This window comes from Pleurodeles waltl, chromosome 6 (assembly GCF_031143425.1).
Source record: "Pleurodeles waltl isolate 20211129_DDA chromosome 6, aPleWal1.hap1.20221129, whole genome shotgun sequence".
NCBI lineage: Eukaryota > Metazoa > Chordata > Amphibia > Caudata > Salamandridae > Pleurodeles > Pleurodeles waltl.
In genome coordinates, this window is record NC_090445.1 from 226236247 (window position 1) to 226262365 (window position 26119).

Below are 26119 nucleotides of genomic sequence, written 5' to 3' on the forward strand. Positions count from 1 at the left end.
TGTGTTGAGGTGTGTGCATGCTGGTCTGATGGTGTGCTTGGGATAGGCTGAGGTACAGGGGATTAGGTCTGGGTGGAGGAAGTTGGAGGGGGGAGGCTGGACACAGGGACAATGGCTGCCATCAGTGCTGAGGCCAGCGTATGAAAAGCTTGCTGTTGGGCTGCCTGACCAGAATGAATGCCCTCCAGGTATGCATTTGTCTGTTGCAACTGCCTCTCTACACCCTGGATAGCATTCAGAATGGTAGATTGCCCAACAGTGAGGGATCTGAGGAGGTCAATGGCCTCCTCACTGAGGGCAGCAGGGCTGACAGGGGCAGGGGCTGAGGTGCTGCTGTGAGGACGGTGCTGGTGGGGGGGTGGCTGTACCTGTAGGTGCAGGGGGCACAGAGGGGCCCGCCACCGCAAGGGAGCTCCCATCAGAGGAGGAGTCTGTGTCGCTGGTCTCAGCGCCTGTCCCCGCTGTGGAACTCCCCTCGCCCGCTGTTTCGCCCTCCAGGGCCATGTGGGATGCAGATCCCTCCTGCTCCGGTGCCACTGCTCCTCTGCCTGATGATGCTAATGCACACAAGAACAGGTAGACCACAAAAAGGTGGGGAAGACAGAAGACATCTTCAGTGCATGCAATACCGCTACAGTTGGGGGACACTACAGACACAGCAGCCCTCTGCACTACGCCATGCACTTAGAGTTCCCTAATTAATCACAGGGACATGGGGTACAAGGCCTATGCCCGACTGCTGCACACATGAGTCACAGGAGCCTGACTAGGTGTAGATGGCTCTTAACACTGGTGGGGTGGCACATAGCCTGCCTTATGGAGGTAACATGCCTACAAAACTCGTCCTGGCCAAGGGGTACCCACAGCCCACCTCCCCCAACCAGACACCTCCAATGTGCGCTGAATCAGCTGAATGAGAGCGTACTCACCCCCTTGTGGCTGCTGTGATGCTCTCAAGCGCCCATCCAACTCCAGGCACGCCACCACCAGGATCTGGAACATCAGGGGTGTCATCGTGCAACGGGCGCACCCCCCCCCCCCCACATTGGGAACTCATCCCCAGCTGGGCCTCCCCTGTCTTCTTGCTCAAGCGGCGAATGTCCTCCCATGTTTTCCGGCAGTGGGTGCTACGTCTGTGGTGGACACCCAGGGTCCTGACTTCCTTGGCGATGACACGCCAAATATCCTTCTTCTGGTGGGCACTGACCTACAGGAATAGGACAGGGGAAAAGGAGAAGATATAACCGTCCGCACCGTCACAGTCATTGGCCTGCATTCCTACCCTTGCCATGACACACATACACTCACCGTCGTTTCATGCACGCCTAATTCTCCCCTTCCATCTTCCATCCACACAGGCATTGCCCATACAGCATGCTCACAGTGTACTTACCTGTTTGTCTGGAGGAACGTAGAGCAGCGTGAGGACCCCATCCACTAGTTTCTCAAACTCCTCCGTGGTGAAGGCAGGGGCCCCTTCCCCAGACACATGAGCTATTGTCTCTTCCAGACTGAGGTCACAGCAGCACTTGCAGTGTAGGTAATCTCCTGTTGAACATCAGGTATCAACTGAGTGAACAGATAGAAAATGGCGGTCATGTCCGCTGCGGTGCGTACCGTCACCGCCAGCGTACATCGTCATTGGCTCCTGGGACCCATAGGGCCCAATGTTAACCAATGCAGGATTGCGCCGTGGTCTTCGACCGCCTACTGCGACGGTGTACAACGCCAGCGCAGTTACCTCATATCCCATTGTCCCACCTTACAGGTCAGGCAGCCGCCATTTCAGGGGGCCACATGGCATTATGTTTAAATGCGTCACACATACCTAGGCCTTGCATACACACTAAGACAGGCACATATCGGATTGAAAAATATGTGCAATAAAGTTGTGTTTTCGTACATCAGTGTTGGCTGACCCTCTGCTCGCTGTTCTCCTCCAGAGTACGTCTGCTGGGGCAGGTGAGGAGATGGCGGCATCCTCCAGTGTACAGACCGCTGGTGGACCTGTTGACAATGGAAGAGCGACATGTAATTGTCACCTACAGACTGGACCGTGCCACAATCCATGAACTGTGTGCCCAGTTGGAGCCAGACCTGATGTCAGCTATCCGCCATCCCACAGGTATCCCCCCCTATAGTGCAGGTGCTGTCAGTACTCCATTTCCTGGCAAGTGGGTCTTTTCAGACGACAGTGGCCATAGCCTCTGGGATGTCCCAGCCTATGTTCTCCAACGTGTTGTCCAGAGTGTTGTCTGCCCTGCTGAAACACATGCACAGCTACATCGTGCTCCCTCAGATGGAGGATTTGCCTACAGTGAAAGGTGACTTCTATGCCCTGGGACATATCCCCAACATCATAGGTGCCATTGATGGGACACATGTGGCCTTGGCCCCCCCGCAGGAGTGAACAGGTGTACAGAAACCGGAAGAGCTACCATTCAATGAATGTGCAGTTGGTGTGTTTGGCCGACCAGTACATCTCCCATGTGAATGCCAAGTTTCCTGGATCAGTGCATGACGCTTACATTCTGAGGAATAGCAGCATCCCTTATGTGATGGGGCAACTCCAGAGGCACTGTGTGTGGCTATTAGGTGAGGACATGGACCCTATATAGTGTGACTAGGTGTCTGGGAATGGGGTTGCCCCTAAGGGTAAGTGTGTGTCTAACAGTTGTAACAACATTTGCAGATGACTCTGGCTACCCCAACCTGTCATGGCTACTGACCCCAGTGAGGAATCCTAGGACAAGGGCAGAGGAACGCTACAATGAGGCACATGGGCAAACTAGGAGGGTTATAGAGAAAGACCTTCGGCCTCCTGAAGGCCAGGTTTAGGTGCCTACATGACGGGTGTTTCCCTATTCTACGCACCAAAGAAGGTGTGCCAGATCATCATGGCCTGCTGTATGCTGCACAACTTGGCTTTGCGACGACAGCTGCCTTTTCTGCAGGAGGATAGTCCTGAAGGAGGTCTTGTGGCAGCTGTGGAGCCTGTGGATAGTGAAGACGAGGAAGCAGAACAGGAAATCGACAACAGAAACAAGGTGATTCATCAATACTTCCAGTGAGACACAGGTAAGACGACATCACTGCCTGCTACATCTGATACACTTGTTCTACCTCTCATCTGTCTGTCACTTTCACCCAGTGTATGGACCCTGATTTGTCACTTTCCCTTTCGATTTCACAGATGTGGGTCCCACTGTGTGACCTCTGCTATGTTTCCTCATGGACTAGAGCTGTGTGACATAGGTATGCTGACAATACAATGGATATTGCTATTTTCCTCAGTTATTGCAAATACACATTTGTGAAAGCACAGACTGACTCCAGATTGTTTTGTGATTTAAGTGTGTTTATTTAAGTGCTAAATAGTGGAGGGGGTTGTAAAATGGCCAGGGGTGATGGTGGAGGAATGTCCATGGCAGAGTCCAGTCTATTTGTTTCACAGGTGCATTGTCCAAAGGGACATAGGAAGTGGAGCTGGGGCAGTTGGTGGATGGACAGGGTGTCAAAGTGGGACAGAAGGATGACAATCAGGGTGGTCTTATTTCTTGACGGGGGTCTTGGCATCGTGCTCTGTCTTTGCCCTTGATCTCAGGGACCGCTTGCAGGGTGGTTCTCCATCTGCAGGGGGTGGGGTGCTGGTGTCGAGGTCCTGTGGCGGTGCCTCCTGTCTACTAGCGCTGGCGGTGGGCAGTTCATCGTCCAGGCTAGTGTCAGGGGCCCCTTGTTGTGCCACAGTGTCCCTCCTGGTGTTCACGAGTTCCTTCAGCACCCCTACAATGGTGCCCAGGGTGGTATTGATGGATCCGAGTTCCTCCCTGAACCCCAAATACTGTTCCTCCTGCAGCCGCTGGATGTCCTGAAACTTGGACAGTACTGTTGCCATCGTCTCCTGGGAATCAATCAATCAAGGATTTGTAAAGCGCGCTACTCACCCGGAGGGTCTCAAGGCGCTGGGGGGGGGGGGGGGCGCTACTGCTCGAACAGCCAGGTCTTGAGCTGCTTCCTGAAGGAGAGGTGGTCTTGGGTCAGACGGAGGTGGATGGGGAGGGAGTTCCAAGTCTTGGCTGCCAGGTAGGAGAAGGATCTTCCTCCCATGGTGGCTTTTCTAATGCGTGAAACGGCGGCGAGGGCGTGGCTGGTTGATCGTGGCTGGCGGGTGGGAGTGTAGAAGGTCAGGCGGTTGTTGAGGTACATGGGGCCCAGGTCGTGGAGGGCCTTGTGTGCGTGGGTGAGGAGGCGGAACGTGATTCTCTTGTTGACGGGGAGCCAGTGCAGGTCTCTCAGGTGTCCGGAGATGTGGCTGTGTCGGGGGATGTCGAGGATGAGGCGTGCGGAGGCGTTCTGGATGCGCTGGAGTCTTTTCTGTAGTTTGGTCGTGGTTCCGGTGTAGAGGGTGTTTCCGTATTCCAGTCGGCTGGTGACGACTGCCTGGGTGACCGTTTTCCTGGTTTCGGTGGGGATCCATCAGAAGATCTTTCGGAGCATGCGTAGGATGTTGAAGCATGATGATGAGACGGCGTTCACTTGTCTGGTCATCGAGAAGGAGGAGTCCAGGGAGGAGTCCAGGATGAAGCCCAGGTTGCGTGCGTGGTCCGTTGGTTTGGGTGCGCATCCCAGGGCAGGAGGCCACCAGGAGTCGTCCCAGGCGGAGGGTGATGATCCAAGGATGAGGACTTCCGTCTTGTCTGAGTTCAGTTTCAGGTGGCTGTTCAACATTCACTCGGCTACGTCTTTCCTCCCTTCGTGCAGGTTGGTTCAGGCGGTGGCTGGGTCGTTGGTGAGTGAGAGGATCAGCTGGGTGTCATCGGCGTAGGAGATGATGTTGAGGTTGTGTTGGCGTGCGATGGCTGCGAGGGGGCTCATGTAGACGTTGAAGAGGGTGGGGCTGAGTGACGATCCTTGTGGTACACCACAGATGACTTCGGTGGCCTCGGATCTGAACGGGGGAGGCGGACTCTCTGGGTTCTTCCGGCGAGGAACGAGGTGATCCACTCTAGTGCCTTCTCTTGGATTCCGATGTTGCTGAGGCGCTGCACTAGGGTGTGGTGGCAGACAGTATTGAACGCTGCGGAGAGGTCCAGGAGGATGAGTGCCGCTGTTTCCCCGTTGTCGAGCAGTGCTCGGATGTCATCACTAGCTGCGATGAGGGCGGTCTCGGTGCTGTGGTTGGCTCGGAAGCCGGACTGCGAGTGGTCGAGGGATCCGTTGGTCTCGAGGAAGGTGGCAAGCTGTCTGTTGACGGTCTTCTCGATGACTTTGGCAGGAAACGGGAGGAGCGAGATGGGGCGGTAGTTCTTGAGGTCGGTGGGGTCTGCTGAGGGTTTCTTCAGGAGGGCGCTGAGTTCGGCATGCTTCCAGCTCTCCGGGAAGGTGGCGGTGTTGAAGGAGCAGTTGATGATGTCCCGGAGGTGGGGTGCGATGACGGAGTCGGCTTTGTTGAAGACGTGGTGGGGGCATGGGTCGGTTGGTGATCCGGAGTGGATGGTGTTCATCGTGTGGATAGTGTCTTCGGTGCGGACCGGGGTCCAGGTGCGGAGGGTGGTGTTGGGGGGTGTCGGTTTGAGGGTTGGGTGCGTGGTCTGTGCGCCGAAGCTGTTGTGTATGTCGGCTATCTTGCGGTGAAAGAACGAGGCGAGTGAGTCGCAGAGGTCTTGTGAGGGAGTGATGTTGTTGTTTCCGGCGCTGGGGTTGGAGAGCTCTTTAACGATGTTGAAGAGTTCCTTGCTGTTGTGTGCGTTGTTGTCTAGTCGTTCTTTAGATGCTGTCTTCTTGGTGGTGTGGATCAGCTGGTGGTGTTTGCGGGAGGCGTGCTTGAGGGCGGTCATGTTGTCTGTAGTCGGGTTTTTTCGCCAGGCTTTCTCGAGGGTGCGGCAGTTCTTCTTGGAGTTCTTGAGGTCGATGTTGAACCAGGAGGCTTTCTTGCTGTTGGGCTTGATGGGATGGGTTTTCAGCGGTGCGAGGTTGTCGGCGCAGTTGGTGATCCATTGTGTGAGGTTGTTGGATGCTTGGTTGGGGTCCGCTGAGCTGGCGGGAGGGTTCTGGTTCAGTGATGTGGAGAGCTGGTCGGTGGTGATCTTGTTCCAGCTCCTGCGGGGAGCCTGGTGTGGGTGGTGGTGAGTCGTGGTTCTTCTGAAGCTGAAGTGGACGCAGCTGTGGTCTGTCCAGTGGAGTCCGGTGGAGTGGCTGAAGGAGATGTACTTGCTGGAGGAGAAGACTGGGTCAAGCGTGTGTCCGGCGTAGTGGGTGGGGGTGTTCACCAGTTGCTTGAGTCCGAGGTTGGCGAGGTTGTCCAGCAGGGTGGTGGTGTTGTTGTCGTCGTTCTCCAGGTGGAAGTTGAGGTCCCCTAGGAGGATGTAGTCAGTGGAGGGGAGGGCGTGTGGGCTGATGAAGTCTGCGATGTCTTCGCTGAATTGTGTGCGGGGTCCTGGGGGTCTGTAGATGAGGGTGCCTCTGAGTGTAGTCTTGGGGTCGGTGTGTATCTGGAAGTGAAGGTGTTCGGCGGCTGTGAGGGTGTCGTCGGTGTTGGTCGTGATGCGGATGGTGTTCTTGTGGACGATGGCGATGCCTCCTCCTGTCTGGTTGGCGCGGTCCCTCCGGGTGATCTTGTATCCGTCCGGGATGGCAATGGCGATGGCGATGTCGGGCGCTGAGGAGGCGTTCATCCAGGTTTCTGTGAGGAAGGCGACATCTGGAGATGTGGTGTCGAGCAGGTTCCAGAGTTCCAAGGCGTGTCTGTGGATGGAGCGGGTGTTGAGCAGGATGCACTTCAGGTGGTTGCTGCTGGTGCTTGGTTTGGCGGGTGCGGGTCTGGATGCAGGAAAACTTGCAGGATTGGCAGGTGAAGGGTCCGTGGGTGCGTCTTGGGGCGGCACGGCAGCACCCGGGGATCCGGCCGGTGTTGAGTGCGAGGAGGGTGGCAGCGCTGTAGGTCTTGCGGGTGATCTGGCCTCTGCGAGGGCCAGGGGGTCTGGCGCTGGGTGCGGGCCAGGCGCGGACAGGCGCAGACGGGCTTGCCTTAGGCGCGCCTTCGGCGCGGCCACTGCTCGGCCTCCATATGAGTGGGAGAGGGAGGGAGGAGTAGCTGGGAGGTGGGAGCGGGGCAGCCAATGGGGTGCGAGGGGGGCGGAGCTACGGGACGCAGCGGCGGGAAACGGGCGGCAGGGGGGAAAACGCAGTGTGCAGGGGAACCGAGGAGAAGGACCCCCAACAGGCAAAAAAGGAGAGGGGAAACCCAAGGCAGCAAGGACACAGGTAAACAGGGGCGAAGCAGGCACTTACACGAGGGAGCAGGGAAGAAGGAGGAAACTGGCACTCGACGCTGGGAGGAGAAGAGCAGCGGTCACACAGGGGGCTGCGTGGTGGTGAGGGGAGCGACCTGCCTGGAAAACAGGAATAGTGGTAGGTTCCCATGATGTTAGAGGGCCTCATGGAGAGTGGGTTCCCTAGGCCTGTCCTCCCCCTGTTGCCCAGCAGCCCTCCCAGTTCCCCTGTGCTCCTGGGCCTCTGTCCCCTGACCGTGTGCCCGCTGGCAATGCCCCCAAGTCCCTGCTGTTCTTGGGGTGGTGGGTTAGCCTGAGTTCCCTGAAGTGGTGGACACACTGCTGCTTGACGTGTCATGGGGACAGAGGTATGGGCCCGGTGGGTGCTGGTGTTTCCAGAGGGGGGAGGCTCTGTTGTGGCTTCTGCCAGTGTGAGGGGAACCGACTGTCCTGAGGTCCCAGATGGGCCGGGCTGGTCATCTAGATCCAGTTGGACAGAGCTGCTGTCATCAATGTGGGCCTCTTCTGTGGGTGGAGTGGACATGTCTGGAACATCCTGTCCGGTTACGTTGGTTAGGGGTCCTGCAGGGGGTTTTAAGGCATAGTTTATCTGTGTGTTCCATGGTGTGCAATGGGTGGGTGACCCTGTACCCCAGTGGTTGCATTCCTGTGTAGGAGCTTGTGTGCTTGATGTTTAGGGGTCTGTGTGGGTATGTGCAGTGGACATGCATTTATGATGGGTACCCATGCTTTGTTGTTGCATGAAGGGCCTGGTGTTGGGATGTGTGGTTTGTGATAGTGGGACATCTGTGAGGAGTTGGAGTGATGGAGGGTGAGGGTGAAGGTATGTGATTGCATGCAAGTAGGGTGGGGGATGAAGTAGTGAAAGCTTTGACTTACCAATTCCTCCAGCTACTCCTGTGAGGCCCTCAGGATGCAGTATAGCCAAGACCTGCTCCTCCCATGTTAGTTGTGGGGGAGGAGGTGGGGGTCCGCCGCCAGTCCTCTGAACCGCGATGTGGTGTCTTGAGACCACGGAACACACCTTCCCCCGTGGGCCGTTCCACCTCTTACTGATGTTATCCCGTGTTCTTGGGTGCTGTCCCACTGCGCTGACCCTGTCCACGATTCTGCGCCATAGCTCCATCTTCCTAGCTATGGTGGTGTGCTGCACTTGTGATCCGAATAGCTGTGGCTCTACCCGGATGATTTCATCCACCATGACCCTGAGCTCCTCCTCAGAAAACCTGGGGTGTCTTTGCGGTGAACATGGGGTGGTGTGGGTGATGTCTGAGGTAATGTTTAGGGGTGTGTGGTGTTTTGTGCGTGATGGTGTTTTGTGCCTCTGTATGGTGTTGTCATCTTTGCTGTGCTGTCTCTCTGGCCTTCGTCAATATTTTAGGTAGTAAGGGATTGTGGGAGTGGTGTGTGTATGTGTATAAGGTGCGTGTATTTGGAATTGTCCAATGTGGTTGTGTTTTGTAAGAGTGTATTTTGAGCGCGGCGTTGTGTTATCGCAAGTTTATCACTGACCTTTGGTGTTACCGCCAATGTTGTAATGAGGGCCATAGTGATTATGCTCAAATGGCGTTCACGAGAAAATCTCAAAAAACAAACGTAAGATTTCAGTGTGCTCTAAAAAAAACATTTTTAGGCTGCTAGTGAAACAAGCTGCTTGAAATACTATCGACAGCTGGTGACTAACATGGAAGATCGGTCAGGCACCCGCAAACAGGCTGGAAACACTGAAAGATAACCTTTGTTTGTGCTCAAAGATGACGATAGTCCCACGCCAATGAGCTGACACCACCATCATCAGTTTTGTGAAGACACGAAAGAGGATCACAGTAAACTTAAAAAGCTACTTGCTCACTTTGAAACACAGTTAACATGTGTGAAAAATTCAGGATGCGGGTGTGTGAATAAGCATTGTGAAGGTCCAGCACTACTATAAAGTATCCTGTTTGAGCACTGACAACACCTCAGCCAGGGTGTGCATTTAGAAATTGTCTTTGTGGAGGTAGCTGTTGACTGACCACCAAAAAAAAAAAAAGGACCTTTTAGTTTTTTTTGTGCACAAAGAAATGAAAAAGAAAAAGAACCACAACCTATCTCTGGAAGTAGGACAACCTACTCTGCGCTTGTGCAGAACAGAGATGGAAACACCCGCTGGAGCAAGGAAGATTAGCTCTCCATCAGACACTGAATGAACATAGCAACAGCTCATGAGCTTCGCAGGTTTCTAAACGTAGAGGACCACTGCTGTTGCTTTTGCCATCTCCATTCCTCCCAATGACTCCCTCCCATTTCTGTTAGTCAGCACAAACCTTGGCACTGAAAAAATAAAAAAATACCAAGCCAAAGGCACTTTACCGTCAAGTCTGCGAAGATCCACATCCAGAGCTGATCCCACATAGCCTGCTCTTCCTTGCCAGCACCAAATGTTGCGGCGTTAGTCACACAAGCGCAGAACATTTTGATAGCTGCCTGTGGATCTTCCATGGTGTGTACAAGCTTGAACTTTCTGGTGCAGAGCCTGTGGGTGTCTAAAACTGAAACTTTATAACAGAGGGCACAAAAACGCATAGACCTCAGCCAGATTATGTTGTGACTTTAAAGACTCATATTGACAAGCAGGCTGTATGTCACCACACTAGACTGAGGAATAATAGTGGGTAAGAGACAAAGAGCCCACACAAACAGTTGTAGACTACAGTTCTAAGAAAGACTATTATTTTGCCACACTATGTTCTATCTTGCGTGTGATGTTTAATTAAAAGACAAGTATTAAATGGAACATTTGTTGTACACACACGGGCAGTAAATATGAACACACACTCAATGACTTAGCCCCAGACCAATAGGTTTTTTATATAGATAAATATTCTTCTCTTAATTTACTTTAGAACCACAAGATTCTGAATTCAAGTAAGTACATAAATTGTAAGGTACCTGGCATAAGTAAATATAGAACTTGGAATGAAAACAGTAAGGTACACAGTTCTGGCAAATATGCAAATAACCTATTTTAAAAGAGGCAAAATTCAACAGTTCCTGTAGGAGGTAAGTAGAAGTTAATTTAGCAGGTAAGTAAAGCACTTACAAGTTCAGTCTCCAGGGCATAGACAGCCGACTGTTGGGGGTTCAAGTCAACCACAAACACCCAGCACCAGCAACACAGGGGTGGTCAAGTGCAGAGGTCAAAGTAGCATAGGCGCTTATGGAGAAAAGGGGTGCTCCGGTTCCACTCTGCTAGCAGGTAACTACCTGCGTCCTCTGGGAGCAGACCCGGGGAGTTTTGTATAGCACTGGGTTGGGGGATGTCCCAAACAGGCGCACAGGGCCAGCCAGGTGCAGTGTGCAAAGTAGGTGTCAGGTTTTGAATAGAAATCAATGGAGGGACCCAGGGGTCACTCTGGTGATGCAGGCAGGGCATGGGGTTCTTCTTGGGCCAGCCACCGACTGGGCTAGGATGAGGGACGCCTGCTGGTCACTTCTGGACCGGTAGTTGGTTCCTCTTGGGCCTGGGGGCTGCAGGGGCAGTGCTTCTTCCAGGCGTTGGGATCTCTGTTACCAGGAAGTTGCGGTGAGGGGGATCCTCTGGATTCTCTCTGCAGGCTTCACCGTGGGGATGCAGGGAGATTGTCTCAGGGTGGCCACGTCGTTGGAGTCACCTGGGGGTCCACGCTGCAGTGTTGGTTTCTCTGGACACAAGCTGGGGGCGTTGGTGCAGAGTGGTGGGGACTCACGCTTCAGGAGTGAGGTGGGTGTCACTTTAAAGATGGTTTCTTCCTTGTTGTTTGACAGAGCCCATATCCACTAGAGTTTTTTGGTCCTTTGGGTTGAAGGGCAGTACCCCGAGTCGGCAGAGGTCGCTGGTCCCGCAGGATGCGTCGCTGTTGCAGGTTCTTTGAGTCTGGAGACAGGCAGGTAGGGCTGGGGCCAAGTCAGTTGTTGTCTCCATCTTCTCCACGGGTGTTTTGAGGTCAGCAGTCCTTTAGGTTTTCAGGAAATCTGAAATCCTGGGTTCAAGGTCGCCCATAAATACTGAGTGTAGGAGGGTGTTAGGGCTGGAGGGCAGTAGCCAATGGCTACTGACCTTGAGGATGGCTACACCCTCCTTGTGCCTCTCTTTGGGGAGGGGGGGGCACATCCCTATCCTTATTGGGAAAATCCTCTAAAACAAGATGGAGGATTTTCCAAGGAGGGGGAGGGGGGTCACTACAGCTCTGGTCAACTTAGGGGTGGAACTGGCTGAGGGGGTGACACATCCTTGTTTTTCTCATTATCTCCGCCGGACTTTCCGTCCAAAGTTGGGGCTGTGTCCAGGGGGCGGGCATCTCCACTAGCCAGAGTGCCCTGTGGCAGTGTAACACGAAGCCTGAGCCTTTGTGGCTCACTGCTAGGTGTTACTGTTCCTGCAGGGGGAGGTGTGAAGCACCTCCACCCAGTGCAGGCTTGGTTTCTGGCCTCAGAGAGCACAAAGGCTCTCACGCCAGGAGGTCAGAAACTAGTCCCTCTGGGGCAGGCTGGCACAAACCAGTCAGTCTTGCATTGAAGGATTGGGTAAAATACAGGGGGCATTTCTAAGATGCCCTGAGTGCATTTTGTAATAAATCCAGCACTGGCATCAGTGTGGGTTTCTTATTTGGAGAAGTTTGATATCAAACTTCACAGTGCTCAGTGTAGCTATTATGGAGCTGTGGAGTTCGTTTTGACAAACCCACAGACCATGCTCTTAATATGGACACACTATATTTACAATGTCTAAGAATGGACTTTGGCACTGTAGGGGCATATTGCTCATGCAGCTATGCCCTCACCTGTGGAATAAAGCCGTAAGGCAGGGTGCATTAAGGCCTGCTAGAGGGGTGACTTACGTATGCCAAGGCAGTATTTGGTGTGCATGCCATCCTGAAGGAGATGCCATGTCGACTTTGCCTTTTTATCCCCACCAACACACACCAACTGCAATGGCAGTGTGCCTGTGTTAGGTGAGGGGTCCCTTAGGTTGGCACAACACATGCTGCAGCCCTTAGGGACCTTCCCTGGTCACAGGGCCCTTGGTACCACTGGTACCTTTTGCCAATCAATCAATCATTAAATTTATAAAGCGCGCTATGTACCCGTTAGGGTTTCAAGGCGCTGGGAGGGGGGGGGGGGGTGGCAGCTGCTATCGGTCGAAGAGCCATGTCTTGAGGAGTTTCCTGAAGGTGAGGAGGTCCTGGGTCTGGCGCAGGGAGGTCGGCAGTGTGTTCCAGGTCTTGGCGGCGAGGTAGGAGAAGGATCTGCCGCCGGAGGTCTTGCGTTGAATTCGGGGAGCGATGGCGAGGGAGAGGTTGGCGGAGCGGAGTTGGCGGGAGAGGATGTAGAAGTTGAGTCTGTTGTTCAGGTAGGCGGGTCCGGAATCGTGTAGTGCTTTGTGCGCGTGGGTGAGGAGTTTAAAGGTGAGCCTCTTTTCCACAGGGAGCCAGTGGAGGTCCTTCAGGTGGTGGGAGATGTGGCATCGGCGGGGTATGTCGAGGATCAAGCGGATGCGTTGGAGTCGTTTGATGTCTTTTGCTGGGATGCCTGTGTAGAGTGTGTTGCCGTAGTCAAGTCTGCTACTGACAAGGGCCTGAGTCACCGTTTTTCTGGTTTCCGTCGGGATCCACTTGTAGATTCTGCAGAGCATGCGGAGGGTGTTGAAGCAGGAGGAGGAGACTGCGTTGACCTGTTTGGACATGGTGAGAGCGGAGTAGAGGATGAAGGCGAGGTTGCGTGCGTGGTTGGCAGGAGTAGGTGGGGGACCCAGTACGGTGGGCCACCAGGAGTCGTCCCAGGCCGAGGGGGAGCGTCCGAGGATGAGGACTTCCGTCTTATCGGAGTTTAATTTCAGGCGGCTGTTTCTCATCCATTCGGCAATGGATTTCAGTCCCTCGTGGAGGTTGGCTTTGGCGGTGTGTGGATCTTTAGTAAGGGAAAGGATGAGCTGGGTGTCGTCGGCATAGGAGAGGATGCTGAGGTTATGCTGACGGGCCAGCTGTGCGAGGGGTGCCATGTATACGTTGAACAGCGTTGGGCTTAGCGAGGAGCCTTGGGGGACGCCGCAGATGAGGTTGGTGGCTTCGGAGCGGAAGGGTGAGAGTCGGACTCTCTGGGTTCTGCTGGAGAGAAAAGAGGAGATCCAGTTGAGGGCTTTGTCTTTAATTCCGGCTTCGTGGAGACGAGTTAGTAGGGTGCGTGGCAGACCGTATCGAAGGCGGCGGATAGGTCTAGGAGGATGAGGGCTGAAGTTTCGCCGTTGTCCATTTGCTGTCTGATGTCGTCTGTGGCGGCAAGGAGTGCAGTCTCAATGCTGTGATTGCGTCTGAATCCGGATTTAGAGGGGTCTAGGGTGGAGTTGTCTTCGAGGTAGTGGGTGAGCTGTGCGTTGACGATCTTCTCGATGACCTTCGCTGGGAAGGGGAGAAGGGAGATCGGGTGGAAGTTTTTGAGGTCGTTGAGGTCGGCCTTAGGTTTCTTGAGGAGGGCTTGGATATCGGCGTGCTTCCAGCTGACCGGAAAGGTTGCGGTGTCGAAGGATAGGTTGATGATCTTACGAAGTTGGGGGGCGATGGTGGAGTCGGCTTTGTTGTAGACGTGGTGTGGGCAGGGGTCTGAGGGGGATCCTGAGTGGATGGAGTTAATTGTCTTTCGGGTTTCGGCGTCATCTACGTGGGTCCAGGTGGTGAGGCGGTCGGCGTGGGAGTAGTTGTTGGGGGTGGGGTCTGGCGGAGGTGTGGTGTTGAGGCTGTCGTGGATGGCGGCGATTTTCTGGTAGAAAAAGGTGGAGAGTGCGTCGCAGAGTTTCTGGGATGGTGGGACGTCGTTGGCGTTGGGTTTGGAGAGCTCCTTCACGATGCAGAAGAGTTCCTTGCTGTTGTGTGCGTTGTTGTTCCGGCGTTCTGTGAAGTGGGAGCGTTTGGCGAGTCGGATAAGTTGGTGGTGCTTGCGGGTGGCTTCCTTGTGGGTTGCGAGGCTGTCGGGTGTGCGCCCGAGAAGCCATTTTTTCTTGAGTTTCTGGCAGGTGCGTTTGGAGATGATCAGTTCGTCTGTGAACCAGGCTGCTTTTTTCTTTTCTTGGTTGACAGTGGGCCTCTTGAGTGGTGCGAGGGTGTTGGCGCAGTTGAGGATCCACTGTTGGAGGTTGATGGCGGCGGAGTCCAGGTCGGTGGGGTCGGACGGTGGGTTTTTGGCGAGGGTGCTGATTAGTTGGTCTTCGGTGACTTTTCACCAGCGGCGGTGTGCCGGTAGTGGGGTGCGGTGGTGTTCGGTGTTTTTCTTGAATGTGAAGTGGACGCAGTGGTGGTCGGTCCAGTGGAGTTCGGAGGTGTGGCTGAATGAGATGTGGTTGCTTGCAGTGAAGAGTGGGTCTAGGGTGTGACCGGCCATGTGGGTGGGTGTGTTGACCAGTTGTCTTAGTCCGAGGTTGGAGAGGTTGGTGGTCAGTGATGCGGTGTTGGCGTCGTCGTCGTTCTCCAGGTGGAAGCTGAGATCTCCCAGGAGGATGTAGTCCGTTGAGGCGAGGGCGTAGGTGCTTGCGAGGTCGGAAATGGTGTCACTGAAGGGGGCTCTTGGTCCTGGAGGTCGGTACCAGGGACTTATCTGTGTGCGAGGGATGTCCCAATTTGGGGAAATAATGGTACATTTTAACTGAAAGAACACTGGTGGTGGGGCCTGATTAGCAGGATCTCAACACACTTCAGTACTCAGTAGAGTCAGCATCAATAGCAGGAAAAAAGTGTTTGGGGTAGGTGGGGGTTGTGGACTGCAAAAAGGAGGCATTTTCCTACAGAGGCTGTGTAAGCTTGTTGAGGAGACAGCGTTAATTTGTTGTGTTATTGATAGAGAAGCCAAGGGTAAAGGCCAGGTTACGCAATTGATTAATGTGGGTGGGGGCATTAACATGAGTGGGGGGGCCACCAGGAGTCGTTCCAGGCAGAATGGGGTGTAGGCAATCACAAGCATTTCTTGTCTGAGTTGAGCTTGAGGCAGCTGACGTCCATCCAAGGGCAGACTGCTCTCCTCCCATTGGGAAAATGCATCTTGGCTTGAGCAGAGTCGTCCGACATGGAGAGGATCAGTTGGGTGTCATTGTCGTAGGAGACTATCTTTACCTTGTGTTTGATGATCTTAGCGAGCGAGCCATGAAGAGGTTAAAAAGCTTCTGGCAGTGTGTGGATCCTTGGGCTACTCTGCAGCAAGTGTCTAAGTTCTGATGTGAATGGTGGTAGTCTGACCCTCTGTGTTCTTCTGGTGAGGAAGGACCAGATCCAGCTCAGGGCTTTGTCTCAGATGCCAGCGTTGAGCAGCCTGTCACAGAGGCTGAAGTGGGAGACTGTCTAGAATGCAGTAGAGAGGTCTAGAAGGTTGAGTGCGGCAGTGCCTACGCTGTGCAGTATGATGCGTATGTTGTTGGTGGTGGCCAAAAGTACAGTTTCGGTGCTGTGATTGCTTCCAGATCGGAAATGGGAAAGTTCTAGAATACTGTGTCTCTCGAGGAACTCTACGAGTTCCTAGTTGATGGCTTTTTCCGTTACCTTGGCTGGGAAAGTGAGCAGAGACATGGGTCAGTAATTCTTCAGCTCCCTAGGGTCGGCTTTGGGTTTCTTGAGTAGCGGGCGGATTTCTGCGTGTTTACAGTCTGAGGGGAATGTGGCAGTCTTAAACGATAGGTTGATGGTTCAGCAAAGCTCTGGTGAAATGATGGGAATGACAAGCTTGAGGATGTGATGAGGGCATGGATCTGAGGGTGCTCCCAAGTGGATGGAGTTCATTATTCTTTGGGTGTCCTCTACAGTAATGGTGGTTCAGCAGTTCGTATCTGGTGGGGGAGCAAGGTCCATGGTGCTGAGCGGTGAAGGCGGGCTCTGTATGCTGAAGCCTTTGTAGATGTCCCAGATCTTACAGTGAAAGAAGGTGGGGAAGATCGTTGCGGAGGTCTTGGGAGGGAGGGATGGATGAGGTTTCTGCCCTGCGGTTCGTGAACTCTTTGACAAGGATGAAGAGCTCTTTGATATTGCGAGTGCTGGTGTTGAGGCATGCTTGAAATGCAGTTTTTTGGGTGGCTCGTATGTTCTGGTGGTACGTTGTATTTTTGCAGGCGGTGCGGTTTGGTGGATTTGCGGAGGCTCCATTTGCATTACAATCGTCTGAGGCGTGCTTGGATTGATGTAGGTCTTGCGTAAACCACTTGGGAGTTTTGCTATGTAGATTCCATGCCAATTTCCTTAGGGGGGCTACATTGGCTGCACATTCAGAGTCAGCGCTTTAGTTTGCCTGCGGATTCATTGGAGTGGTTGACAGCGTTTGGTGATCTGTGCTTCCGTGACTATACCCCAATGTTTGCCAGGGGGTTAGGGAATGTGGTGGCGTGCAGTGTTTGAGTAGGTTAAGTAGATGCACTTGGTCAAGCCAACAGTGTTTGGAGGTGTGGATGAAGGTGAGGTTGTCCCCTGCTGAGAGAATGGCGTAGAGGATGTGAAGGGGTTTGTGGGTAGGGACGATGACTAGTTGTTTGACGCCGAGAATTGTAGGGTCGTACAGGATGTTTGATGTATTGGGGGTCATTGAGGGTATCAAGCTGTAAATCGAGATCACAGAGTGGGATGTAACAGGAGGAAGTGAGTGCTTGGAGAGGCAATGAGGTTGACAATGTCTTGTAAAGACTGGGGTTGAGGTGCAGGTGGCCTGTAGATGAGGGTGCCACGTAGGAAGGTGTTTCGGTTGGTCAGGATGTGGAAATGTAGATGCTCATGCGTTGACAGAATGTGACTAGATGATGAAAGGCGGAGGTTGTTCTAGTAGATTATGGCAATGACACCTCCAGGAAGGTTGGCTCTGTCCTTGTGTGTGATTTTGTAGTTGTGCGTAATGGCCGTGGCAATGTCCGTGGTAGCTGCAGGGGTGATCCAACTCATAGCGAGATGGTGACGTCCAGAGCTGTTGAGTCGAGGTCTCAGACTTGTAGTGCATGCTTGACGAGGGAGCATGTGTTAAGAAGCAGTGAGGAATCATGAGGTGGTACTTGGGAGTATGCTGGAGCAGGCGCAGCAAGAAAATGATCCATGTTTGTACATGTGGTCAGCTTGGTGGCATGCTGATGATCTTATGGGGTTCAGGGCACGTAGAGTGCTTGCGTTAAACCAGCAGAAGGGGTGAGAACCAGGGTCCCTGGTGCTGGGTGGCGCCCATGCACAAACAGGCTTCCCTGTGGCGCACTAGCGTGGCGGCCGTCGTTAAGGAAGAGAGGTATGGAGGCGGTGGTCCAGCAATAAGGAGGTGGGAGAAGCGCTTTGCATGGGGTGGGTGGGGATGCTGGGACACCAGCATTGCGGGGTAAACACAAGAGGGAAAAAACGAGAAAAGGACAGAAAAGCAGCAAGTGAAAGGGAAAAAAAAGGTCCAATTATTATGCCCAGTGGTGCCTCTGAAATGGGGGAGACTTAAAAAAGAGGCCTTTGAAGAAAGTGCAAATAGGACAGGAAGTGCAGTGACTAGTTGCAGACTCGCTAAGGGGGGATTATGCATCCATGTATGGGAAGAATAGCCAGCCCATTTAGATGTGCCAGCTGCACCATTTCATCCTGCCCAGGGTGGGCCATCAGGATATTTATGATCCAGTCACACCTGAGCTCCCTTGGCGTGTGCCTGTCTGGAGGGAATGCACAAGAGATGATGCGTCACCCACCCAAACATGTAGACATGCCAGTAGGCAGTAAATATTTAAGAAAATAAAACGGCAAATTTATTAATGTGACATTTTCAGCCACACAAATTAATGTTAGACTTGACCATAAGTTGTGATTTTGAATTGCGAGTCCATAGACACCAAAGTCCAAATTTTGTTTTTTTCAATTCGAAATTAGACAGGCTGCTTCAAGGTAACCCTGATGTTAGCTTAAGTGAAAGTTAGGCCTTGCGGTGGTGAAAGACAAGTGTAATAGTTTTTGAATTACCACAACAGGTTAAAATTAAAAATACACGTCCAACTTGCCCCTGCCCTTTGATCTGTCCCAGGCCCACTAAAGGGGTTACATATGTTTTAAAAATAAAGGTTTGAACCTGGAAAGATTTAACTTGACAGATCAAAATGGAAGTTTAGAACTGCACACACAGACTCTGGAATGACAAGCAAGTTATGTTGACCTACTACTTGGGATGCGCAATCATTACTGTGGGCGCAGTAGTAGCCTTTAATTTACAAATCCAGGGCATAGGTAAGTACAATTTATTAGGGACTCATAAGTAAATGAAATATGCCAACTGTGTTAAGCATACATCACCATATTTTAAGGCAAGAGCGCATGCACTTCAGCACTGGTTAGTAGTGGTAAAGTGCTCAGAGGCCCAACAACAAGAAAAAGTCTGAGAAAGAGTAGGAAGGCCAACGTTTGGGGGTGAACCTTAAGAGAAGGACATTTGACAATAAGCAAAACGCAAAATACATACAGATATTGTATTTGATTCTCATTTTTGAACCACTGTAACAATATGTCCTGCCGAAAAAAATATAAACTGAGCAGATAGGATAGATGCTCGTACAAAATACCAGTAGACTGGACTAACCAATTAACTGAAAGAAGAAATTGACTGCCCATACACAATTAAGTTCAGCTGCTAACTGTAAATCAACTATATTAACAGGGGAGCTATACTATATGTGAGTTATACAAAGTATGATGATGTACCTCAACTAACCAGTACCTCACCTACTTATCTCAAATGTCCGTAATACAAATGAAGGTCACTCTTCTTTCCATGAAAGAAACAGTAATGGGGCAGATGTCAGACAATACAAGATTGTATAGATCCTCTGAAAAATGGCCATTTAATTTTGGAATCTTTGAGAAACACTGCACTGGTCACCACCATACTCTACACCACTCTACTCTGTACTAATACATTCTGCACCAATACACTCTATTCCACTGTATTCTATGACACTGCTCTGTCCCATGCCACTGTACTCTACGCCAGTGCACTCTAAACAACTGCACTGTATGCCGCTGCCCTTTACTCTGCACCACTGTACTCTGTGCCACTCCACTGACACTACAAAACTGCACTCTATCAATCAATGAATCAATCATTAGATTTATAAAGTGCGCTATGTACCCGTTAGGGTTTCGAGGCACGGGGGGCAGCTGCTATCGTTCGAAGAGCCATGTCTTGAGGAGTCTCCTGAAGGTGAGGAGGTCCTGGGTCTGGCGTAGTGAGGTCGGGAGTGAGTTCCAGGTCTTGGCGGCGAGGTAGGAGAAGGATCTGCCGCCAGAGGTTTTGCGCTGGATTCGGGGGACGATGGCGAGGGCAAGGTTGGCAGAGCGGAGTTGGCGTGAGGGAACATAGACGTTGAGTCTGGTGTTCAGGTAGGTGGGTCCAGTGTCGTGTAGTGCCTTAGTGTGCGTGGGTGAGGAGTTTAAAGGTGATCCTCTTGTCCACAGGGAGCCAGTGGAGGTCCTTCAGGTGGTGGGAGATGTGACATCGGCGGGGTATGTCGAGGATCGGGCAGGCGAATGCGTTCTGGATGCGTTGGAGTCATTGGATGTCTTTAGTTGGGATGCCTGTGTAGAGTGCGTTGCCGTAGTCGAGTCTGCTACTGACGAGGGCTTGGGTCACCGTCTTTCTTGTTTCTGTTGGAATCCACTTGAAGATTCTGCGGAGCATGCGGAGGGTGTTGAAACAGGAGGAGGAGACTGCGTTGACCTGTTTGGACATGGTGAGAGAGGAGTCGAGGATGAAGCCGAGGTTTTGTGCGTGGCTGGCTGGGGTGGGTGGGGGGCCCAGGGCGGTGGGCCACCAAGAGTCGTTCCAGGCCGAGGGAGAGCGACAGAGGATGAGGACTTCCGTCTTGTCGGAGTTTAGTTTCAGGCGGCTGTTGCTCATCCACTCGGCGATGGATTTCAGTCCCTCGTGGAGGTTGGCTTTGGCAATGTGAGGATCTTTGGTCAGGGAGAGGACGAGCTAGGTGTCGTCGGCGTAGGAGAGGATGCTGAGGTTGTGCTGACAGGCCAGTTGTGTGAGGGGGGCCATGTAGACATTGAACAGCGTTGGGCTTAGCGAGGAGCCTTGGGGGACGCCGCAGATGAGGTTGGTGGCTTCGGAGCGGAAGGGTGAGAGTCGGACTCTCTGTGTTCTGCTGGAGAGAAACGAGGAGATCCAGTTGAGGGCTTTGTCTTGGATACCGGCTTCGTGGAGGCGATTTAGTAGGGTGCGGTGGCATACCGTGTCGAAGGCAGCGGAGAGGTCTAGGAGGATGAGGGCTGAAGTTTCGCCGTTGTCCATTTGTTGTCTGATGTCATCTGTGGCGGCGAGGTGTGCAGTCTCTGTGCTGTGGTTGCGTCTGAAGCCGGATTGGGAGGGGTCTAGGATGGAGTTGTCTTCGAGGTAGTGGGTGAGCTGGGCGTTGACGATCTTCTCGATGACCTTCGCTGGAAAGGGGAGGAGGGAGATCGGGCGGAAGTTTTTGAGATCGTTGGAGGTCAGCCTTAGGGTTCTTGAGGAGGGGTTGGATTTCTGCGTGCTTCCAGCTGTCCGGGGAGGTAGCGGTGTTGAAGGAAAGGTTGATGATCTTGCGGAGTTGGGGGGCGATGGTGACGTCGGCTTTGTTGAAGACGTGATGTGGGCAGGGGTCAGAGGGAGATCCTGAGCGGATGGAGTTCATGGTCTTTAGGGTTTTGGCGACGTCTACGTGGGTCCAGGTGGTGAGGCGGTCGGCGTGGGAGGAGTTGTTGGGGGTGGGGGTCAGGGGGAGGTGAGGTGTTGAAGCTGTTGTGGATGGCTGCGATTTTCTGGTAGAAGAAGGTGGAGCTATCGTCGCAGAGTTTCTGGGATGGTGGGACGTCGTTGACGTTGGGGTTGGAGAGCTCCTTCACGATGCAGAAAAGTTCCTTGCAGTCGTGTGCGTTGTTGTTAAGGCGTTCTGTGAAGTGGGAGCGTTTGGCGAGTCGGATCAGTTGGTGGTGTTCGCGGTTGGCTTCCTTGAGGGCTGCAAGGCTGTCGGGTGTGCGCTCGAGGATCCATTTTTTCTTGAGTTTCTGGCAGTTGCGTTTGGAGGTGATCAGTTCGTCTGTGAACCAGGCTGGTGTTTTCTTTTCTTGGTTGACGGTGGGTCTCTTGAGTGGTGCTAGGATGTTGGCGCAGTTGAGGATCCATTGTTGGAGGTTGATGGTGGCGGAGTCCGGGTCGGGTGGTGGGTTTTTGGCGAGGGTGCTGGTTAGTTGTTCTTCTATGGTGACTTTTCCCCAGCGCGGTGAGGCGGTAGTGGGGTGCGGTGGTGTTCGGTGTTTTTCTTGAAGGTGAAATGGACGCAGTGGTGGTCGGTCCAGTGGAGTTCGGAGGTGTGGCTGAAAGAGATGTGGTTGCTTGCAGAGAAGAGTGGGTCAAGGGTGTGACCGGCGATGTGGGTGGGTGTGTTGACCAGTTGTCTGAGTCCGAGGTTGGAGAGGTTGTTGGTCAGAGATGCGGTGTTGGCGTCATTGTTGTTCTCCAGGTGGAAATTGAGGTCTCCCAGGAGGATGTAGTCTGTTGAGGCGAGGGCGTGGGTGCTTACGAGGTCGGAGATGGTGTCGCTGAAGGGGGCTCTTGGTCCTGGAGGACGGTATATGAAGGTTCCTCTGAGGGTAGTGTTGGGGTCCGTGTGGATCTGGAAATGAAGGTGTTTGGCTGTCTTGAGGGTGTCTTCCGTGTGGGTGTGGATCTTGAGGGTGTATTTGTGGGCGATGGCTATCCCTCTACCGATTCCGTTGGTGCGGTCTCTTCTGGTGCTCTTGTAACCGTCAGGGATGGCGATGGCGATGTCTGGGGCCGAGGAGTCGTTCCACCAGGTTTCGGTTAGGAAGGCTCCGTCTGGGGCAGTGGTGTCGAGCAGGTCCCAGAGCTGGATGGCGTGCTTTCGTGCGGAGCGTGTGTTGAGGAGGATGCAGTTCAGGTGGTTGGTGTTGGTTGTTGTAGGCTTCGTTGTTCTGTTGCAGGTGAACTTGCAGGTGCGGCAGGAGAAGGGTCCTTTGGTGTGCTTCGGGGTGGCCTGGAAGCAGGCTGTGGATGGGCCAGGGTTGAGGGCGAGGAGTTCGCTGGCCGAGTAGCAAAGGCTGGGGATGCGGGGGCGTGAGGACCGGGGGGGGGGTGGCGCTGGGCGCAATCCAGGCACGGACGCGCAGCGCCAGCCATTAAGAAGGGAGGGGGGAGGGAGGAGCAGCTGGGGGGGCAGGAGGAAATGGCGAATGGGGGCGGGGCTGCAGGGAGGCAGCGGCAAGGGTAGATCGGCACGGGGGGAGCGCCCAAGGGGCGAAAAAACCAGGGGAAAAAGCAAGGCACAAACAGTAAGGATAAGTTCAAAAACAGTCACAAAATAAAATTCTGGCACAAATTACAATCGGGGTACAGCAATCAGAAGGGGCACAACGGGGGCAGAAGCGCAAGGAGGCAAGGCGCTGAAAAAGGAAAAAAACACTTACAGGACGGCGAAAAGCGGCACACAGGTCAAGTGAAGCTTAAACAGAGCCCACTAGACACCAGGGATGAGACGCAGGAGGATGCCTGCGGGTGGAGGAGGGCCTCGAACACACTAGCAGCAGCGTGGGCGGGGGTCAGGGGCACGAGACAGTAGGGTGGTGCTGCGGACGTGGGGGGCGAGCTCTAGACCTAAAGCAGGTCAGAGGTCGCTCACTCGCGACGCGCAGCGCCAGCCATTAAGAAGGGAGGGGGAGGGAGGAGCAGCTGGGAGGCGGGAGGGAGCGGCGAATGGGGGCGGGCCGCAGGGAGGCAGCGGCAAGGGTAGATCGGCAAGGGGGAGCGCCCAAGGGGTGAAAAAACCAGGGAAAAAAGCAAGGCACAAACAGTAAGGAAAAGTTCAAACACAGTCACAAAAAACAATTCTGGCACAAATTACAATCGGGGTACAGCAATCAGAAGGGGCACAACGGGGGCAGAAGCGCAAGGAGGCAAGGCGTTGAAAAAAAGGAAAAAACAAACACTTACAGGACGGCGAAAAGAGGCACACGGGTCAAGTGAAGCTTAAACAGAGTCCACTAGACACCAGGGATGAGGCGCAGGAGGATGCCTGCGGGTGGAGGAGGGCCTCGAACACGCTAGCAGCAGCGTGGGCGAGGGTCAGGGGCACAAGACAGCAGGGTGGTGCTGCGGACGTGGGGGGGCGAGCTCTAGACCTAAAGCAGGTCAGAGGTCGCTCACTCGCGATGCGCAGCGCCAGCCATTAAGAAGGGAGGAGCAGCTTAGCGGCGAATGGGGGCGCAAGGGGGGCGGGGCTGCAGGGAGGCAGCGGCAAGGGTAGATCGGCAAGGAGGAGCGCCAAAGGGGCAAAAAAAACAGGGAAAAAAGCAAGGCACAAACAGTAAGGAAAAGTTCAAAAACAGTCACAAAATACAATTCTGGCACAAATTACAATCAGGGTACAGCAATCAGAAGGGGCACATCGGGGGCAGAAGCGCAAGGAGGCAAGGCGCTGAAACAAAAGGAAAAAACACTTACAGGACGGCGAAAAGCGGCACACGGATCAAGTGAAGCTTAAACAGAGCCCACTAGACACCAGGGATGAGGCGCAGGAGGATGCCTGCGGGTGGAGGAGGGCCTCGAACATGCTAGCAGCAGCATGGGCGAGGGTCAGGGGCACGAGACAGCAGGGTGGTGCTGCGGACGTGGGGGGCGAGCTCTAGACCTAAAGCAGGTCAGAGGTCGCTCACTCGCAACGCGCAGCGCCAGCCATTAAGAAGGGAGGAGCAGCTGGGGGGGCGGGAGGGAGCGGCGAATGGGGGCGCGAGGGGGGCGGAGCTGCAGGGAGGCAGCGGCAAGGGTAGATCGGCAAGGGGGAGCGCCCAAGGGGCAAAAAAAACAGGGAAAAAAGCAAGGCACAAACAGTAAGGAAAAGTTCAAAAACAGTCACAAAATACAATTCTGGCACAAATTACAATCAGGGTACAGCAATCAGAAGGGGCACATCGGGGGCAGAAGCTCAAGGAGGCAAGGCGCTGAAACAAAAGGAAAAAACACTTACAGGACGGCGAAAAGCGGCACACGGGTCAAGTGAAGCTTAAACAGAGCCCACTAGACACTAGGGATGAGGCGCAGGAGGATGCCTGCGGCTGGAGGAGGGCCTCGAACACGCTAGCAGCAGCATGGACGGGGGTCAGGGGCACGAGACAGCAGGGTGGTGCTGCGGACGTGGGGGGCGAGCTCTAGACCTAAAGCAGGTCAGAGGTCTACACCACACTATTCTTTACTACTGCACTCTATGCCACTACACTGCATCACTGCACCCTATGCCACTGCACTCTAGGCACTATACTCTGCACTGCACCACTCTACGCCACTGCACTCTGCAACGAGTCTACTCTGCACTCTATGACACTGCACCACTCTGCATTACTGCACTCTCTGCCACGCTATTGTATGCCACTCTATGCTACTCTACCACATGCCACTGCACTCTAAACTACACTGTACACTACTACCTTCTACTCTGCAACACTGCACTCTCCGCCACTGTACAGCAATTTACTCTGTACTACTGCATTCTACGCTACTGCAATCTATGCCACTCTACATCAATCCACTCTACGCAACTGCACTGTACAGCACTATAATCAACTCTGCACTGCACCACTCAACACTACGCCACTGCACTCTCTGCCAAACAAGTCTACTCTGCACTCTATGCCACTGCACCACTCTAGACTACTGCACTCTGCCACTCTATTGTATGCCACTCTAATCCACTCTACTTTGTCCCATGCCACTGCACTCTACACAACTCCACAGTACCCCACTGCACTGTACTCTAAATGAACTTCACGCCACTATGCCACTAACTTATAGCCATGCTAAACAGCAGCCACTCTGGTCAAAACACATTGGCAAAGCCAATAACTCTTGCGTAGACAAGACCTATTGACTGTGCCAATGCCTGTTAGTACTATGAGGTAGGATGTCCCTGAAAGAACTGTGAATGTGTAAGTCCTTGTTTTAAACATGCAACTGATGCCTCGTCGGGGGTAGTAAACGTTATATAAATACAATTACATCATAATATAGGCTGCTACAAAATGTGCAAATACATTCCAGTTAAATTTTTTTAAAAGTGTTTTTCAAATACAGATTTGATTAATATATAGTTTATACCTAATACTAACATTATTTATAACAGTCTAATAAAACCACACACTCCACAGCTCACCTTGGAACACCATTACAGTATCTCTCTGAAAGAAAATATCTTTGCTATTAAAAAACTTCAAGTGACTCCTTTGGTTAAAGTCAATGCAGGTTTTCAATCCCCTTTATGTTTACAGATTTACCAGTTGCCCACGTTTGAAATGCGTGCGGCGTCCCGAGCTGCTTCTACCGGCCCAATGAGGTGCCGTGACGCAGCTCGGGAACAGGTAACTAGAAGGGCAGTGACACAAAAGAAAGTTAGTGAAAGAGGAAAGCCTGAGATTATATATATATAATATATAATCGGCACGAGTACTGACCTTAAAGAAGGGGTAGCGCCGCTCCGACGAGTTTGTAACGCGGTACTGCTGCTCCGACCGCAATCCGTCGTGCCCCTGGCGATGCGACCGTTAAAATGAAAAACGCGCATGCGCATGCGCGTCATCCGCGATAAAAATTCAAAGCGCGCATGCGCTTCCGAAGTGCCCGTTGAGGGGAGCAGTTTAAGACGGCGAAATTGACCAAATCGCCGGTGCGCATGCGCACAGTTCTGCGCATGCGCACATAATAGAGCCGACCCGATTCGGACGGGGAGCGGCTAAAGATAGAACACCTGCAACAGGAAATGCCCCAAAACACTACGTGGACACATCATAGTT

The 26119-nt window shown here is 53.2% G+C and overlaps 1 long non-coding RNA gene across 1 annotated transcript in view; it reads right to left on the reverse strand.

Annotated features, from left to right (window-relative positions):
- Nucleotides 1-25842, reverse strand: part of LOC138299572 (uncharacterized) — a 69541-nt gene extending 43699 nt beyond the window's left edge. Inside the window, exon 1 of the long non-coding RNA XR_011204786.1 lies at nt 25781-25842. This is a non-coding gene — a long non-coding RNA (uncharacterized lncRNA). The remainder of the gene's footprint in view (nt 1-25780) is intronic.
- Nucleotides 25843-26119: the final 277 nt, after the last annotated feature.